Genomic DNA, 19,403 nt, shown 5'->3' on the forward strand with positions numbered 1-19,403 from the left:
TCAATGCACAGTTATGTTTTGATCTGAGCATTTAACATGAGCTTAATTTTCATATTTTATTAAGACATTCACAAGGCAATTATCATGCTTACCTAATCACAGCTTGATATCTAAGAAGTTGGATCAGTTCTTTGGATAAAACATTTTTTAACTGCACAAAATGAGGATGACTTAGAGCAATCATGGCTCCCCAGGCTAAGAGGTGAAGAAGTTTCGGATGTGGAACACTGAAAGTCACCGAAAAACTTTCTTAGCAAAATCCTCGATCAAGCTGGAAGACAATAGCATAGATCTGCTATTTATGAGCACCCGAATTTGCACATTCCTGTAGGGTAGCTATAATGTAGCTATCATTCACTGCGCTAATGTAAAAGATAAGCACAAAGACGTTTTATAAGTATGGCTTGCATTTTGAACAGAAAGTATCAGTTTCTCTTTGGTAATTGTACAGATGTTTCTCCTTAACTGCTGGAGATGAAGGATTGGCACCATTGTTTTTCAGAAGCATCTTCAGATCTTTAATTAACTCTGTTGTGTAAAGATTTTGCCATTCTAAATCTGAGCCAAAACAACAGGATCTCAAGTAGTCCTGCACTTCCTAATATCCTTCTGCTATAGCAACTGAACCGTATGAAACAAAGCAAAGCTGCCATTTACACCACAGGAAACATCACTTCCTGCAAGACTACTCTTCAAAGCATTTCATTTCACCTCAAGACCATTTAAATTTTGAGCTTTGGCTTAATCACAGTTCATGACAAAAGGATAAAACATAAATCCTAACAAAAAAAGCAGGCTGAAGTCCTGGAGGATTAGTAGATGCTTTTTTCAAAATCAGCTGATTAATTAGATGTAGTTTCACATGGACACTACAAGTCTTTTAAGCGATATATTGTTCTTTCTGTACTGAGGAAAAAGCAGCCCACCATGTTTAACAATATCACTCCAAAAAATTCAAACTGTTGAACCACAGAGGGCTGGCACTTAGAAAACCAGATGGAAATCCAAATATGTGTTTTGCAGAGCAGCTTTGCAGCACTAACCACTCACTAAGGGGTGAGCAAGCCTTGCTTTTTTTCCCTCTGAAATGCAAACATTCTTTTCCTTTAAAGACAGACACACACAAACACCTCTTCATTTTAAAAATATCCTTTTCTTATCAGCAGTATGTCAGCACTAGTTAGCTTTTGCTAGCTGTCATAGACTGCCTTTGAAATAGGTAGCTCCTCTCATGACGATTTGAAAAATATCGAAACAGAATCCTAAATGTAAAACCCAACAAGAATATATAGAAAACCAGAGGTAGCAGAATACTTGTCTACTGTATTTTTCTTCAAGAAAAAAAGTTATATTTGTATGACTAGAGAAATAGAAGAGCTCTGTCTTCCACTGTTCGCTAAACAGACAGAAAGTCTCTTTGCTACAGAGACTCTGGAGAATTAAAGGAATAATCCACCTATGGAGCTACAGCACTGACTTCAGCTCAGCTCTGCTGATCCCCCCCAGCTCCTGCTCACCCACAGGGAGGACCTTTCCGAAATGCTGGACGCTGACACACCTGAGCATGAACACCTGAAAGCCTTTAGGTTGTCTGGATGCAGCCTAGGTCCCCAGAGAATAGGAGGAAACTATTTCCCTTGTGATTACACTTCCTGCAAATTGTTATCTTGCTGAAAAATCTGAAGCTGAAAATATACCTCTTTTTTCATTCCCAGACCGCCTCACATATACAACTTCATGAAAACACCAACAACATACTACGTTTCACATTTCTCATCTGTTTTTTCTTAAAGCAAGTAAAAGGCACATACTGTGGCTTTCAGGAACAAAGGAAGCTGTCAGTAATAGCCATGCACCATATTATATCCAAGGATTAGTCTATTTGAGGCTTTATCAGGAAACTACACGATAATTAATTGGCCACAACGCCGAGTTTTGAAACAGAGGTTGGGTCATGTTACAAGAAGGAAAGCAGAGTTAGTTACTGCTCCAGAGAGCTCTTAAGTCAGTAGGAGACTTTAGATCCTTATTCCTTTAACATAAAACTGATTTCCCACAAGTTGTATATTAAGACTCTTCTGTGAAATTAGTGGTCAGACAGCATTTATATGTCACACTGATATTTTCCAGATGTAGAGCCTGATATTCCCAAGTTAAAAAAAAAAAAAAAAAAAACAGCTAATTTGGGGGATCCTCAAAGTAAACCCCAGTGCTGTTTATTTTCTAACATCATATTGCTTTTGGCAACGCTAACTGAAACTCATAAACAATAGGGCTGTATCCCAGAGAATGCAGCGTGCCCTCAACCACAACTGAAAGCAATAGGAGCAGAGCGTGCTGAGCACCTGGCAGGAAAACTCCTTAATTAGCACCATTTGGAAAGCCATAGTATGAGATCACTCATTCTTGGCTCTTAAGAAAGAATATGAGGTGGTCCAGAACGGAAAATGTACCCAAATCAAAACCATGTGTTGACATATACCGTAACCCTGATGATTTAAATAAAAAGGGTAAGAATTTATTCTTTAAACCATTCTAGAATTGTCCTGTATTTTAGGTATAATGCATGTGTACCCATTAGCACAGATGCTGTGCGAACTACTTGTGTTTGGTTGTATGGATTAGAACCATGACAAAAATTGGTAACTGTGTCTCATTCTCAAAAAGTCATACTTAATTTGACATAGCTGTCCTTTTAAAGTTAATGGCACTGTTTATACTTGTATGCAAATAGCAGCAAGAAATGCAGAATCATTTGCAGAGTCACTCTTTGCATAAATGAATTGACCCTTTCTTGTTAAAAAGAGAAAAATAATTTGACAGGAAGAAACAGTGTGACGTAAACCATAAACAGATAACGTGTAGAATCTCTTCCTTGTAATCAGTTTGTAATAGAAAACTTCACAAACATGACAGGCTGCCTATATTCTGAAGAAACCTTTCTCCTCTCTAGTGCATGGTACATAATTCAGTGAAAGAAAGTACCTTTGAGAGTCTCAGACCCTCTCTTCTACCATGTCATCTTTGATTGTATTTTATTTGCATTGAGTAACCACTTTCCATCCTTTGGCTGAGACCATTTATCTCTACTTTTAGTCAGAGCTCAACTTCTTCCTCACAAATGCAGCACAGCACAGAAGTTCTTTTCAAATGTTGATCATGCCAGTTTAAGTGTCCAGTGTTCAGTTCTAGCTGGGAGATTCCTACATTTCATTCAATTTACAAATGCATCTATATTATCTGAAAAACGCTTAATATTTTTTCAAGGCTAAGAAAACTTATGCAATTCTAAAATCATGCAACAGAAACAAAATATGCTGTGTTTGCCTATGGCTTTTAAAAAATAGACCTGCAGTGCCTGTAATTAGTATCACTTCTCACTGGAGAAGCAAGGACACACTGTATTCACTGGATCTCTTCCACAGGAAGAGTATGTAGAAAACAGTAAGCAACTGGTTTGTAAGAATGCTTCACATTACACTCGAAATAAAAAAATGTGACTAGTGGAAGAGCTATGAATGGTAGAGAAATTTTACATGTTACAGTTATGCTGCTGGATAACCTTGACTCATCCAGGATCCTCCAGGCTATTTACTGAGCAATCCATTAACTGCTGCTAATTTTCATCTCGCAAATAAATGTATGTAAAGCAGGGAGGCAATTGTGCTTAACACTGGAAAGACTAACACACACAGCAGTTGGCTCCATTAGTGTTTTAATTATGTGATCCACAAGATCCTGACATTACTGTCATGGTAGAGCTCTATCTCCTATACAAGGACCTCCCCAGATTGTTTCCACCGTCGCACGCATAGTATTCCACTCTAAGTCATTGCAACAGGGCCTTTCCCAGTATGAGAAGGGAGAATTATCGCACCATGAGATCATGGTAGCACAGCCACAAAGAAATGCCAGCACTCCTCCACTGTTCTGACATCTTAGGCTGGGATGGATGTTTCAGATTTCAGAACTATGGGCACACAAGTCAACTGGCCAGATGTTTCATTATTCCTTTTGGATAAGCTCCCAGATCAAACCTAAGCAGTCCAAAAGAAGAAACATTTTGGCTTTTTGTTTGGTTGGTTTTGATTTTTTTTTTTGCAAAGGCAAAACTCTAAAATAAGATTAAAAGGGTCATAAGAGACAATACCTCAGATAACAGAGGATGAGCTTTTCTCTTAACTGAATGTAACATGCACTGAAACATGTAGATAGATGTAGATCAGGCAATCCTTGTCTCCAAAGCAAAAAACAAGCAGATGGGAACCAAAAACCCCTGCAGAGTTTTACTCGAAAGGCAGCAGGAACATATCTTGAATTTTCTGTTTCATTCAAATGATCTTTTATTTTGTTTGAGAGAAAACACATCAGATATTTAACATAACAGGAATAAACAGAATACTATTGCATGAAACCTAGAGAGGAGAAAAGATTCAAAGAGCAAGTTCAAATTAAATAGCAAAAATTATAATCTTCAAACCTTCTTTCACTTAGTTTTTTTTATATGTTTTTTCACCTAATTACAAAGAGGCAAATTTGTTACAGAGGTAGAAATCAAACAATTGCATCTTTTAGTACATTCATTACAGTTTGAAAACCACTTGCTTTGAACAGAGGAAATTTTTATCAGGAGCTGCCAGGTAAGCCAGAAGTTATAACAAACAGCACCAGCAACAAATATCCATAACCTAAGTGGAAAAGAAGATAATGCTTTTAGATGCTAAAGTGTGAAACAATTCTGTGATTTCATATTTAATTTCCATCTGCTGACCTTTTCCTATGAAGGGATTACAACCCAGTTTCTCTTTATCGCAAGAACTATCTCCAGACACTCTATTTTTATCATTTGTCTTGTAGGCATCTTTTCCTATTGGAATAATTTCATTAGAGAGGACATTCTGCTTATAGCCAGGAAACCAAGACACTTAACTTCAGTTTAGTCTTTGGCAAATAATGAAAACTTGACGGCTTCAGTTATCCAGCTGTAAAATAAAAATAATTTTTTGAGTCCTTAGAGGAGAATTGCAAGACATTGATTGTATATATTGATTTATATCAGCTAAAAATAGGGTTAGAATCTCTCCATTGAGCAAAATAGTTTGTTTCTGCCACCTATTGAAGGGACCATTACCTTCTCTCCGTCAAGTACCTCTCTGACTCTTTTACTTCTTCGGCATCTGAAGGACTCATCCTTTCTTAGTTTTGTTCATTGTTCTGCCCTCCTTTCTGTGACAGTGAACAATGACCATGACAATGTTTGTCTCTTCCAATGAGGAGCAAAGGAAGGCTCTTGCTGGGAATAATCTAGTCCTTACCTGAATGAGTAGTAGCTCTGCCCTCAGTTTTCATTTGAAAATGATTTTGTCTGAAAACTCAGTCATCTTCCACAGGTGTGGCAGAAACGAGTATTTCCAGGCTTCACCCACCTGTAAAGTTCATGGTACTCAAACACCTTTGCAAGCAGTGAAGCATAGCAATTGATACAAAAGGAAAATTAATCTCCACCACTGTTAATAATGTTGTATCTTTGTTGCTATGGTTTTAATGCCTTAATAATGATGCCTTCTCACCCTCTCTAGTAATGATTTGCCGTTATGTATAGTAAAGCACTTATAGTTGCGAGTACGGACCACATGATTCCTCCAAAGAAACAAACGTGATTTCCATACAGAAGTTAGAGCTGCTGTCTGACCTGTGCTGCAGCTCTGAGCTGGTATCCTGTGCAACGCAAAGCTTTCTTCCCAGGCATCCTACCACCATATCAACTCTTCCAAACTCATTGTATTAAGCTTTACAATACTGCCTATCAAATTTCTGCATATCTGAATAGCAGAAAAACAATGTAATGGCCTCAATAAAATTTCCATTGTTTTTAGAGAGCAAGAGACTGTGCATGTTAGACAGAATAAGCATGTTTACAATAACATGTTAAACTATACGGTGTATTTCAGAATAGGAATGAAAATACGTATCAGCCAATAAGCCGCAAAACCACCACAGACAGAAGAAATTTTCTAAAGTCAGGATTAATAATAATTCTAATACCCAGTATTTAGAAAACTTCTCTCAAGATTTGAGAGCATTTTAAAACAAGAATTTAGCTTCATTACATATTATTATTCCTAAGTGGCAGAGAAATAGGCACCGTATAGATTATCAAATAGGATATAATTGGCAGAGCTAGAAACCTAGTTCCATGCCTCAAAACCAAGTTCAGTGGAAACAGTTCATATAAAATTAAGTTTCTTCCCATAATCAAAACCACATTTTACTTCTAACTCCTAGGAAAGTTAAGTTTATTTCTGAGTATTTTTATTTTCTTCAGCCCTACCAACAGAGACTCTGTTATCCTTGCTGTAAACAGCCAATAACATAACATAATCCTATTCATAAATTCAAATTCTGATCCCCATATTCCTGCTCTGGAACCTCAAACAATGTCTTGTTGTTGATTACTTACCTCCCACTATCCCTGTACCCAGGAGGAGGTTTCAACCACCTCTTCCTGCATGGATTTTTAAAAACTCTGTTTCAGCTTTTCTCCCATTCTGGAACTGAAACTCTTCTAAACCACTGCAATCACAGAATAGTTTGGGCTGGAAGGGACCTTCAAAACTCATCTAGTCCAACCCTGTGCAACGAGCAGGGACATCTTCAACTCCATCAGGTTGCCCAGAGCCCCATCCAGCCTGGCCTTGAATGTCTCCAGAGATGGGGCATCTGCCACCCCTCTGGGCAACCTGGGCCAGTGTTTTAGCTCCCTCGTTGTAAAAAATTTCTTCTTCATGTCTAGCCTTGAACAGAACAGTCATATCCCCACTTCATCCTGACTTGCTATCTAAACAACTTGAAGTTTTGTACTATAACTCATTAAATATTATCTCTATTCCTGTAATCCAGTTCCAGTTTGAATTAATCTTTCTTAAGCGACAATTATAAAAGCAGTAGACACCATTATTGTGGATTAACTGACATGTACAACAACTTGACTATTTCCTTGCATTCACCAGTAATACTTCCCTTGATATTTCCCAGAAAGACTTCTGCTTTTCATGGCTGTTTTACATTCCTGGTTGAGCAACTTTGTGAGTGAGGAATAGTCAAGTTTTCCTTTTTCTGTGCCATGACTGTGTCTGGCTATTCCCACTTTATGGAGAACAATCAAGTACACACACATGCTTTGCTCTGTTAGATTTCTTCCTGTCTATTCTTCTAGACTATACGCTGTGTCTTTGCTGTATTTTAGCTCTAGTTCAGCAGATAGATTGGACAACCAGCAGATGTGTGCTTTAGCGTGATAGTTTTTCCTGTGTACTGGGGAAAAGATGGAACCACTATGCCTTTCCTATAGATGAGACTAAGGTTAGGGAGAAGGAAAGTATTCAGTTAGAAAGTACAACTCAAAGCAAACTAAGGGATGATGCTGCAGTTTCCTCTGAGCAGAATGTGGTCCCTGGTTTAGAGTTCAGGCTGAAAAAAAACGATCATCGAGAGCTACTTTTGTAACTGGGGATGGAAATGTGCTGTGAAATGAAACTGAGCTGCAAAAGTAATTCTGCAAAGAGAGACTATCTGTTCCCTTTGAATGAATTAGCTCTGTACATTAAATTTATACCTCACTTCCAACTGCAGCAGGATCTGTACTCTTATATTGTCTTTCTCAACAACCACATTCACCCTTTCAGCAGGGCTAACACAACTAGCTCATTTTTATGAATTATGACCGTGCCTAAGTATTCAGTGCCTTGGTCACATACTAAATGGATTCAAACAATGCAATTTACTTGGGCATAAAACCATCACTGTTAGCAGATTGTTGCTATTACAGGACACTGGAGCTGGTCTCCTCAACAACTGAAGCAATAGCAACCTATTCTTCACAATATACACTCATTTGTCATGGAATAGAGAGACAAATTCTAGACTTGAGCTCTCCTACTCCAGGCAGTCAGTCTCTCAAAATAGCACAATTAAAAGATCACCAAACATCTTTGAAAAGGTGTTTGAAAACCGTTACTCCAGCTTCTCATTGTAAGACATTCCTGAGAAATAGATGGCCCTTTCCTAAGGGAACTGAAAGCTGTCACAAACCTTATCATTCCTTACTTCAGTGCAAATTATACATCTCCAACTCACATTCTCTACAAACATACTCAGCAAAATTATATTAAAAAAACTATAGATATCATATCTTAAGGGGATGGTAGCAGAGAAAGAAAAAATCCTATACAACAGCTTAGTCATCTCATTTAACAGGCTACTAGTATTTGGTTAGAGTGGTAGACATCTGATTAGTTACGCAGCTAAAAAGAGTCACTGCTGTTCCTCAAAATAGCATAGCCAAATTTAAGTGGATATGCACAAAATTAGCTTCATATTTTTTGAACTACAACGGTGCAGTCCAATTCCTTTAAAGCCAATGGAAATGCTCCCACTCACTTTAGTCAACTTGTCCCTGGACTTACACAGTTTGTAAGCAAGTGGAAAAGAAAAATAGATTGATACAAATCACATGGTTGTACTAAGTAGAGTTCCAAGTTAAAATAAAAAGCTCTCTGTAATTAAAGAAAAGCAACGAATAAACTTTTTTGCAGTCTGGAGGAGGACAAAAATGCCTGGGGCACTAGAGAAAGAACAGCCTAAACAAACTTAGGGAAACTCTTCTTTCTGGACCAAAAATGCTAGACAGAGTTTATAAACCTGTCCAAGTCATTTTCTCATAGGACTACTGGTGCAGGCTAGGAGTTTTAGTTCCATTTTGGTTTTGAACTGTAGGCAGATTAAGAAAAAGCTTTCTCTCACTGTGTTTAATTGAAGAAAAATTAAACAGTTCTTAACACACTAGATTATGGCATTTCCGAAGCAAATGAGTAATTTTAGAAATAAAATGGGAAATCTTAGTTCCTATTACAAAAGTGCAGAGTAATAAAGCTGAGCAGATGTTCTGAGATATGGTCTTTGTGAAGCCACTTGCTTTCAGAAGCAGCTCATCCACAGTGATGTGCAGAATCAATTCTTGTCTCTGGACATGATCTTTCATGACATAGGTTAAAGCCACCCCTTGTCCTAGCCCACTGCCCCTTCTTGTACTTCCATGTGTGATGTTACAAATACAGCTACAAAACAACTCAGGCAAGGCAGTGCCCCGACGTTACATTTGGATTAGGCAAAGGTAAGGTCTGAAAGTTTCACATATCATGCAGGTTCTCCATTGGTATTCACATAAACCTTAACTTAAAAATGGATACATATCAACTTATCCAACTGAGAATTCAGACCTTTTAGTTTGCATTTAATATTCAAAACACATTAGTTAACAGGAACATCAAGACAGAAATTAGCCGAGAGCATTGGAAAGAACTCGACAAACATGAAAATGTTACGGTATAAATGTGAAAGATGACAATATAAGCACAAGTATTTCATGCTGGATGTTACTGTAACTTAGTTCTTGACTTCAGTTAGATTTACTGGAAAGAACCCTGAACTTCACTGAGGACAAACATCTGTCGTACCATAATTATCTCCCTTGTTAGGTGACAACAGTAGATGAGTTACATACAGAGAAAAAACAGTATTATTGAGATTGCAAATCCAAACTCTCAAAAGTTCAGAAATGCCAAATTTAAGGTTGCCTAATGCAGCTTCTGTACTATGATACAAGCTTTGACTTACACAATTGCATGTTTTTTCCCAGACCTCATGCACTGCACGGGATGGATACTTCTTCTGTCAGAATTTCTTCAGTATTATGTTTTACACATATTTTTCCGACATCTTTCCTCATGACTTTACTAGATTATAAGGCCTTCAAATGTTTCATGAAATAACCTTTACTGCAGTCTAAAAAGAGACGTCATTTTACAATGACAGACACACTGCAAAACGAAAACAGAAAGGTTAAACAACAAGAGACAAAACCGCAAATTGATTTCACTCATTTAAATAAAAAGGAATTTAACCAGGTAAAGTAGACAACTCAAAATTGAATTAAGAAATTAATTGTTAAAAAAAAAAAAAAAAAGAGTATTTGAGGACTTAAAGTTGGAATCTATGCTGTTACTTAAGGTGATTCATTCTAGCACATTTCTGGAAGAGAAATCATGTTATCTTGTTTTTAAAAGAGACATATAAGAGCTGCCTTCCCAGTATGATTCAGTTCACAGAAGAAACATCATTAGTTTTTGTCTGCAGCCTGCTTCTGAGGGCTACTTCTCTGCTGTTTTGTGATAAAAGTGACAGCTCTGAAGTACCAGGCAAGCTTATTAAGTGTTTTTCAGGCAGACTAAATGGCCCTGCGACAGAATAGAAACCATGCTGCTTTTTAGTTGAGATTTTTGAATTTCCTTCCTTTTTTCCCATGGTCCAGTGTAGCCATATCTTGAAAAAGCTTTGTACCTTCGACATTTAAATCTCTGTAGCCTTTAAAGACAAAGCCCATTGAGGCAGGAAGGAGTCAATATTAGCCATTAGTTGACCCAGTGCTTGTGGCTGAGCTGATCAAACACTGCAGAAAGTGGAGCCAGAGTGAGCGAGGATGAAGCAGAAATGTATTTATCTCCTGAAGAACCACACTAGACCCTGTCTCCATCCATCATCTTGATATGCATCTTACTTTCGCTTAAAAAAGCTTAGCAGAAGCAATTAGCTACTACTACGTTAAGCACTTAGAGTGAAAAAATAAGCCTTCAGGAAGTTAAGCCGTCTGCCAAGTTCTGATCTTTACACTGGTCATGCAAGGTGAAGCAAGGAAAAAAGTTGATGTTCTTGGAAGGTAAACAGCTCGCTTGCCTTTTGCAATAGAGGCTCCCAAGGTAACCGCACTCCATTTTTTACTTTCAGTTCTAAAAGCTTTATATCCTATTAATAAATCAAGGGAGTGGAATAAAGCAAGAAAATATAACTGGGAAAAGTATAACTTGGGACCATACCAGCCAATAGTTTGTGGGTATGCTCTGCTCTTGCAGGAATAAAATCAGAGGTAGTTCTGCCATTGCAGTACTGCATGCAGGGAGGAGGTGAGGGGGTCAGAAAACAGTCAGCAGCTCTATCGGTTACCAATCTGACATTGACTGATCAGTCCATTGACTGTGAGAGCCAAATGGGGCTGGAGGAATCCTGCAGCACCATGCCTGCACATGGCAAGCGATGTACTTTCCAGTCAAGAGGTCACAGTGTAGGACAGGAGTCTCTTCACAGCTTTTTCCAAGGTCTGAAGTGTGGTGGGTTGTAATGACCACAGCTCCAGATGGAAGGAAAGAGATCCACCAAGGCTGGGGGATATTAAACAACCATTATACAAAGCACTCAGGTCCCACCATTTCTACCAAGATACTGAGATTTTTCATCTGGACTGTGACCAGTCTGGATGGCAGAGGTCACTCTTCTTTCTGAACATTGTCATATACAAGTGATAGTAAAGTAAGATTTTTTTCTTCAGCCTAACATTAACTGTAGTACTAAGCACCACAGCAAAAAGCAATGCTGTTCCAGCCTTCATTGTGCAGAAGTCCTCCTAGTCCATGCAAGCATGCTCGGCACCTTCTCAAGTTCAGCAACAAATTCCGCAATGTCTCTCAACTGCCTTGTGCTGAAGAACTGGAAGAGAATTTCCTGAGGGTAATATCTGTGTGGCTAAAGACAGATATGAAAAAAATAGCCTGCCAAACCACGCTTACACAGACAATATCGCTTGCCAGTTCATACTGTTTAGAGGGCTAAATATGACAGCCATTTAGCTTGACTAATTAGCAATGAGATCTTACCTAAGTACCGAGCTGGTGATTTACATGGCCTTGTGGTTTCTTGGAAAAGTTTCAAAGCCATATCTACATAAAATGAGATGATAACCACCAGTGCAAAGACAATGCTTCTCATTTTTTCTGGTAGCAAAAGTAATTTAAAACCAATGAAGCAACAATAAGCAAAATAATGGGGCTTTGCCAAGCCTCAGATAAAAAATAAAAAACCCACTGATAAAACTTCCATTGAATTAAAGCCCATGTAGTGAAAGCAAGAAAGGCTCACAGACCTATAAAAAAAATAAAATAATATTTTAAATTTTATTCTTTAATTTATATCCCTTCATTTAGAGGTGCCCTGCCTGCTAATCATAGCAAGTCAGCCTATCCACTTCTCCGTGTCACTTTAATTATTCGTATTATAAATAATCCTTTTCTTTGCTCTGCAGATAAGTAAAGTATATTTGCACATCTGACTAAACAGGGAGGTCTGATTTATTGACTTTGTTGCTATGTGAATGCGTAGCACCATTAGAAGATGAACTAAGAAAGTTAAGAAAAGAAGAGCTATAATAAGACCAAGGAAGTTTCAGAGATATAAGCAAGGTAATTTCCTTTATACTAGCAAATTTTGTGCTGTATTTAAGGGATGTGATATTATGATTCAATATCATTGCCAAATTGGAATGATTATGCCTGTGATTCACCCATTTCAAAACATAATTCCTGCATACCTTGAAATGGAAAGAATGGAAAATCTAAACAAATAAGTGCATGTGGTTTCCTGGTATTTTTCCATAACATGCAATGCATTGCCAATCAAAGACACGACAAAGCCCATGAACACAGAATTCAACACTAAGAGAAATACATTTCAAACAGTTATGGAAGGTGCAGAGTCTGTCAGCTACAACCTCTCAGGAGAATTCGTGTCCTTAACACAAAGCCTCTGGGACCTCAGTACCACAGGATAACAACAAACTATAAGAAAACCCACTTGCCCTGCAAGAGAATGAACTGTTGTCCAGAGGGAAGGAAAGGCTGTTGGTTACGTTGCTCATAAGAGATGGACCAACAGCTGGTAGAGGACTATTTAAATACAACACCACTACACATGTTGTAAGAATTCTGGAAGTCACTGTGAGACTGTGTCTGGGTTTGCTCAGCAGAGCAAAAATGTTGCTCAGCTTAGTGCCAAAAAACATTTCCACAGCAGAAGTGGTTGGTTCATCAGACATTTCCTCTGATTCTGGTTGGATGTTTTTTAATAATTATTTTATCTATCTACTGGATGTCCAATTTGAAATTTATAAATAGTCCTAAGAGATAAGCCAGGACTCCTAGTTTTCCCTTGTCAACATCCCTAATCACCAGCTAGACCTTCCTTTTTTCTTCCTTAAAAGCTGAGAAAAAAACTAATTCAACAATTTGTTCTTCATAAAATAACTCACCTTCTAATATTAAAAAAAAATCTTCAGAAAAATAATCCACTCAAAACATACATTAAGAGACTCTGCTTCATTTTTTAAAGACCAATTTCTTCATCTCCTTCACCCAGATGAGCCATTTCATCCTTTTCCAAGTTTTTTTACAAGGGTAATTTTCCATAAATTAACTTTGTGTCCACTTGAAAATTCATTTTCAGTGCTTTCAGAAAATTGAAAATCAAAACTGGTTTTTGTTTGTTGGTTCATTTGATTGTTGTTGGTGGGTTTTGGTTGATTGGTTTTGATTTTGCTTTTTTAAAAGAACTCTAAGAAATCAAATGTATGGTGCCAGAAGGGAAATCTGCCAAAAACATTTATCAAACAAAAGTTTTTAAAATATACAAAAGTTATTTCCATTTCTGCTAAATCTAAGCACAGCTGTACAGGGGGGCAACATGAAGATAAGTGGAAGTCAATAGCGGTAGATGCAAAGAGCTGTAGGTGAGGAGGAACTTTCCCAATTACTTCTGCATGTTATTGAGTTCTACACTGATCATAAGTGCCGAGGCAGAAATGAGGTTGTCACTGCGCACAGATTAAAGTATCTGCTCAGCTTGTACCAGGTATAGAAAGCAAAAAAAATAGTAGGGCATATACAAAATGAAATAGCATACACTGTTTTTTATATAATAGTGTTGTTATATAAACCCTTTATATTCATTATTTACATTGCTGTGTGCAATATTTGGAGGCATGGTCATAGAGCACCTAAGCTGGGTTGCTCAAATTAGAAGATCAGGTTCTCTAAGTAAGTTCTCTGTTTGAACCAGCTCTTAATAAGGTCTGGAAAGAATAGATGTTTACCAAGAACACAGAAACATACAGAGTAATATAAGACAGGATGGAAAACAGAAAAGACAACAATCCCTCACATCTCATTCAAATTGCAGTGAAATTAATGAACCAAGTTCTTTTATTTCAGTGACTTTGTGACCAAGACACGGATGAGTGACCACAAATTGACAGGGGACAAGAAGAAACTCCCTGGCTTCCCCCAGCCCTGCCCAAAACCAAAGCCACTATTGGTTTCTTGTACAAGACTTACGCATAGCTTTTAAAAAGCAAATACATGGCAAACTATGGTATTTATCTGATCTGGTAAACCAATACTGTGTTTCAGGTGACAGGTTCCATCTACTAATAAATAAATGCTTCAACCCACATTGAAGAATAACGATTTGTGGTTAAGTAAGCACATTTTTCAGTCAGTTCCTATGTCACGAGTCTACCCAGAAATAAGCTACAGAAATGCTGTAATAAAGATTATTCACATTGATTATCTTTAAATCTCATTGATGTAAAATGCAATGGTCTAAAGAAAACAAACAAGCAAAAAGCAAAAACTGAATATGCAACTCTGACATAAGCAGCAATAACAAAAGACTTCAAACTAGTCTTTTCTGTTCTGGATATTATCTGATTGCAGATTGAAACAGTGGTTCAGTACTGTATAAATCTGCAATGAAAATCATGCAGCTTTCTTCACCTTTTTTTCTATCAGAGGTATGAAGATTGAAAAGGATCAATATGCAGAATGGAAATATTGTCATTTTCTGGCCTTCTCCATCTAGAAAAAATGAGAAAGCCCCAAATTTTTCAAATTAAATCTCTACTCCAATTTAAAAAAAGAAAAATCTTTAAGAAACAGAAATTTAATTCCACATTCCTTGACAATGTGTGAACAAAACACTGGAAACAATTTTACTGAACTCTTTCCGCTTCCTATTATTTCTTTTGTTTGTTTTAATATATTTTATTAAATTCACCTCTAACTGCTGTGCTTTTCATGATAGCATTTTTTTCACTTGGAGCTAGCTTAAATGAAATCAACAGTTCAGGTTTTCTAACCCAACCGTGTATACCACAATGACAGTTCCCAAATAACAGATCCTGCAGTCTAGAACCATTAAAACAGTGACTCAGACATGCTGATTCAGTCTATTTCCGGAACATTTTGCTGTCTATAATTAGTGATGTCCAATCCACATTTCAGGTTGTATGCCTTCTTAGTGAGTTGAGGCGTTTTTATTGAGTATAAAACTCACTCAAAGAGGCAAGGAATTGCTTTTTTTCTTCCTATTGCCACATAATCACCTTAAGATCTACGTGCAACATTAAAAACCATTTTTATCCATTGGATTTATTAACTAAATCACATGAGGCGCAATTAAAACAAATTGAATATATTTATAGAAAACTAAGCCAGATTTCTGCTGCTCTTAATTGTGAAAGCTAGAGTCACAGTTTGAAGGTTTAAAAGATCCATATTAAAGCTCACATGCCTTATGTCTGCTAAATAAACTACTTTGTAAGAACTACCAGAGACCAGCTGCGAAGTAACCCCTATAAAGGGATAAGAAGATGTCTCTGCACTTATTCTTGTTTGACCTAGAATATTTCTTCTAAAACATTGGTTTTAAAATCCAATCTTGATTTTTAAATGTAAAAGGGAAAATCCACATATGTTTTTATGTCGTAACTGGTTAATTAACCTCAAAACTGCCAAGATACATTTTCCTTTGAATCTGAATTGACTTTGAATAACTTTATTCTTCTCTTGCCAAAAATGTTTATGTATGTTTTGTCAAAACTAGAGCAGTAAATCTCTGTCTTCTTTGTGATCAGATTAAAGGGAATTCACTTCCTCTTTAAACAGAGAAATAGAAAAAAGATGTTCTCAGATATTTGGCAATTTCTATTATAAAAATAATATATAATCTTTACTATTAAATAAATCTCTATTAAAAAATAAAGAGTATTGAGAAAAGTAAACATGTAGTCCATGAATAATTTAACATCTATTTTCAAAAGGAGCTAAACATTACTTACATAGAAATAAATTACTCAATGAAAAGATTCTTATTGCCAGCAATTGCAAATATTGAAACCTACAGTACATGCATGAATTTGGTTCTCAGAAAACCTGTGAACTTATGGTAACATGAACAGTTATGCCCAAACAGGTAGCATTATCCTAAACTCATAAAAAACAAACCTCTCCACGCATCCACGCTCTGTAGTCCTTACAGGTCATGGATTTACAAGGAACCAGAAAAACACTGATCTAAGAAATCTGTGTGCTTTTCACAGCAGATAAAACAGAAACAGCCAGATCAGTATCATATTTTGAGTGATTCCAATGTACACAGTCATTGCTTCTGCTGCTGAACTAGGACAGACAAAATGTAAGGGGCAGTGGGTGCTCCAGCATCAACAGAGGACAACCGGAGGACCTACGCAGTTTCAATGTTACACTAGACTGGACCGGACTTAACCAAACACAATAGGATTCATCTTTCAACCTAGTTCAAGAAAGTGAAACTAAGAGATGCTGGATGAAAAGTTAGTGATGAGGACAGTCGCACAACCAGATCTAGGTATGCCAGCAGGGTTAGCAGCCTGCCTCTTTATCAAGGGAGGACAGGCTCCCAGCTTTGGTGTGTACCAAGATTAGCTATGGAAAGAGGGACAGTCAAGCCAGTGGCCCCATAAGGAGCAGTTATGGAACAGCTGAACTGTTTTACAGTCACGTCTGAAATTATTTGTATATTCTTTACAAGATATTTGTGTTTAGGTCTAAATAAATGTTACAAAAGAAAAAGGACAAGTGAAGAAGGTACCTAACCAAGGACAAGCTTGCAGGCAGGAATAACAGGACATCTAGTTGCAATAAACCAGAAAGCAGCAGTATTTCCAGGAGCTGCACAAAAAAGTTATCTTCACCTGAAGGAATTCAAGGGTGCAGAGAAGACAACAGTCTTCTGTTACTAAAACTGCAAAACAGCGTGCAGGAAGGAAATCGTTTTCTTGGGGGAAAAATGAAGAGAATTCCTCTAGTTGTGAAATATCTGTATCATGCACACTGAAACAGGTCTAATGTAGAAAATCTAGGAATATGCAAATGAGTGAGAGTGATTAAGATTAAATATTCATTATTAGGGCAACATGGGATAATGCTATTCTTTAAGAATTGTGCTATAGTATACTTGGAGTATCTAACGGAAAATATTGCAAGTAATTGTAGTGTGTAATTTTAACCATGAATTAACCTGTTCTAAATTACATTTCTCCAATTAAATTGGTTTTAACATGTATATAGCATAACTGTCTTTTCCAAATTTGCCGTGGAACGTAGCTTGCCACAGGAAGAGCTCACAGACAGCAGTTACCATTATTCAGAAATCAGCTCTATGAAGCCACATTTGCATTGCCTCGAGTCAAAAGTGCAATAATACCACTGACGTGGATTTTTAAAATTGCAGAATGAATCTAGTAACTGCCTTTTTCATTATTGCCTCATACTGGGTCAAGATATATGAGCAATGTTGAACACATTATCAGCTCTTAGATTTATTAACCAATTCAATGTAATAAAAACAAAAGACTTAAGGACACCATTCCTTTTAGTACAAAAGCTAGAATAACAAAAGAAGACTTGAGAGCTCTCTGTTAAATTTATATGCTTTGAGTCTGATAAAGAAATAATCCTTCCACATGACGAAAGTGCACAGACCAACCACTGAGCAATTTTTTGCACAATAGAGGGATAGAATGGATCATTACAATCCTCCAGTCTGACCTCCTGAATAAATTAGGCCATAAGACTTTCATGTATTAATCTTGTTTGAATTGGAGCGTTTCCTTCAGAAAGCCATCCAGTTCAGATTTTAAAATGTTCAGTAAGACGGAATTTATTACAATCTTTATTAAATCATTTCACTGGCAAATCACTCACACTCTTTAAGATGTGCCTGCTTGGAATCTAAATCGCCTAGGCTTAAATTTAATTGCATGGATCTCATTATACCTCTACCAGCCAGACAGGAGAGCCGCTGTTACCAAATCTTTGCTTCACATATAGTCAAGCTGCTCCTTTGTCTTCTCCCTAATAAACTGCTGGATCCCACTGCAAAGAAAGGTTTCCAAATCTCAGAGTTCCTCTCTTTAGATCTCCCTGGTTAATAAACTTCCACACCTGCATGTGATACTCCAGTTACCATTGTGCTGTGCGTAATCATACGTTGAACAGTTTCCTATTCCTCTGTTCAGACAGCAAAAAAATCACCTTTATAATTTTGTACCTGGAGCTCCTTCTCCCCATCGAGTCCTTTTCTGAATCACTCCCAAGAGCCTTTCCTCATAGAAAAAACACTTCTCCGATTTCTTTCCAGCAGCACAATTCTAGCTCTAGCTGTATTGTTTGGTTAAACCCAATGCAAAATGCAATCATTGTGGCTGTGAGGGCCTGGCTGTACAGTCACATACATGTTACCGTCTATGTGGGATCACACATTGCGTCGTGCTTTGGGGAAGCTTCTCAGAGAGCCCATGCAAGGATATATTCGTGTCACCAAACAGCCCAGTCACCCACCTCTTCAGTACGCACGGTACTTTCAGTCTTTGTGTAACCTCTATTCATCATTTGTAATGTTTTTTACCTAACCACCCCTGACAGAACCGAGGACTAAGAAGCATTTGCTTTGGACTCGCACAGCCGCTTGCTGCAGTAGCCCACCACCAAGCACACACTGCGAGCAACCAGCAGCTCCGCAGCTCCCAGTCCCTGCTGTGCTGGTTTGCTTTCTGCTCCTGAGGAACGGCTGACTATTACACCAATTAGTTTTCCCTTGATCAGATACGGAGATGTAATCTGCTGCACAAGAAGAGCAAGGAATACGCCAAAAAATGACTTGAGAGGCATGTCTTCTGTTCGCTAATCCCACTGTGCGTCAGCCCTGTAGACTTAAATCCCTGCACCCAGGGCCCAGCAGTGAACTCAGGGAACTGGGGAGCTGCTGGGGAGCAGGGGGAGCCGGGAAGGCAGCAGCCTTAGACAGCTTGTGGCTGTGGAAAACACGCTTCTCCCGGTCCTTTCCCTGAGCTTTGGTTTAACCCTGGTATAAGGGAAAGTTCATAGGAATGGAAATCTGTCTGATGAGCATCATGAGCATGACAGGTGTAATTCGTGGCTGGAAGCAGTGATCTTGTACAATTCTTGTGTCTTATACTACGCTTCTTAAGCAGAAGTTACTGTGCTGACAATGTTATGCTCATACAAGATGATTTGGAAACAGCTGCACAGCATTTTTTACAGATGAAGCCCAAACAAACAATTGACTAAAACACGAGCTCACTGAGTTTTGTCTTCACAATAACAATCTTTAAAATGTAGTAG

This window comes from Columba livia, chromosome 8 (assembly GCF_036013475.1).
Source record: "Columba livia isolate bColLiv1 breed racing homer chromosome 8, bColLiv1.pat.W.v2, whole genome shotgun sequence".
NCBI classification, from domain to species: Eukaryota; Metazoa; Chordata; class Aves; order Columbiformes; family Columbidae; genus Columba; species Columba livia.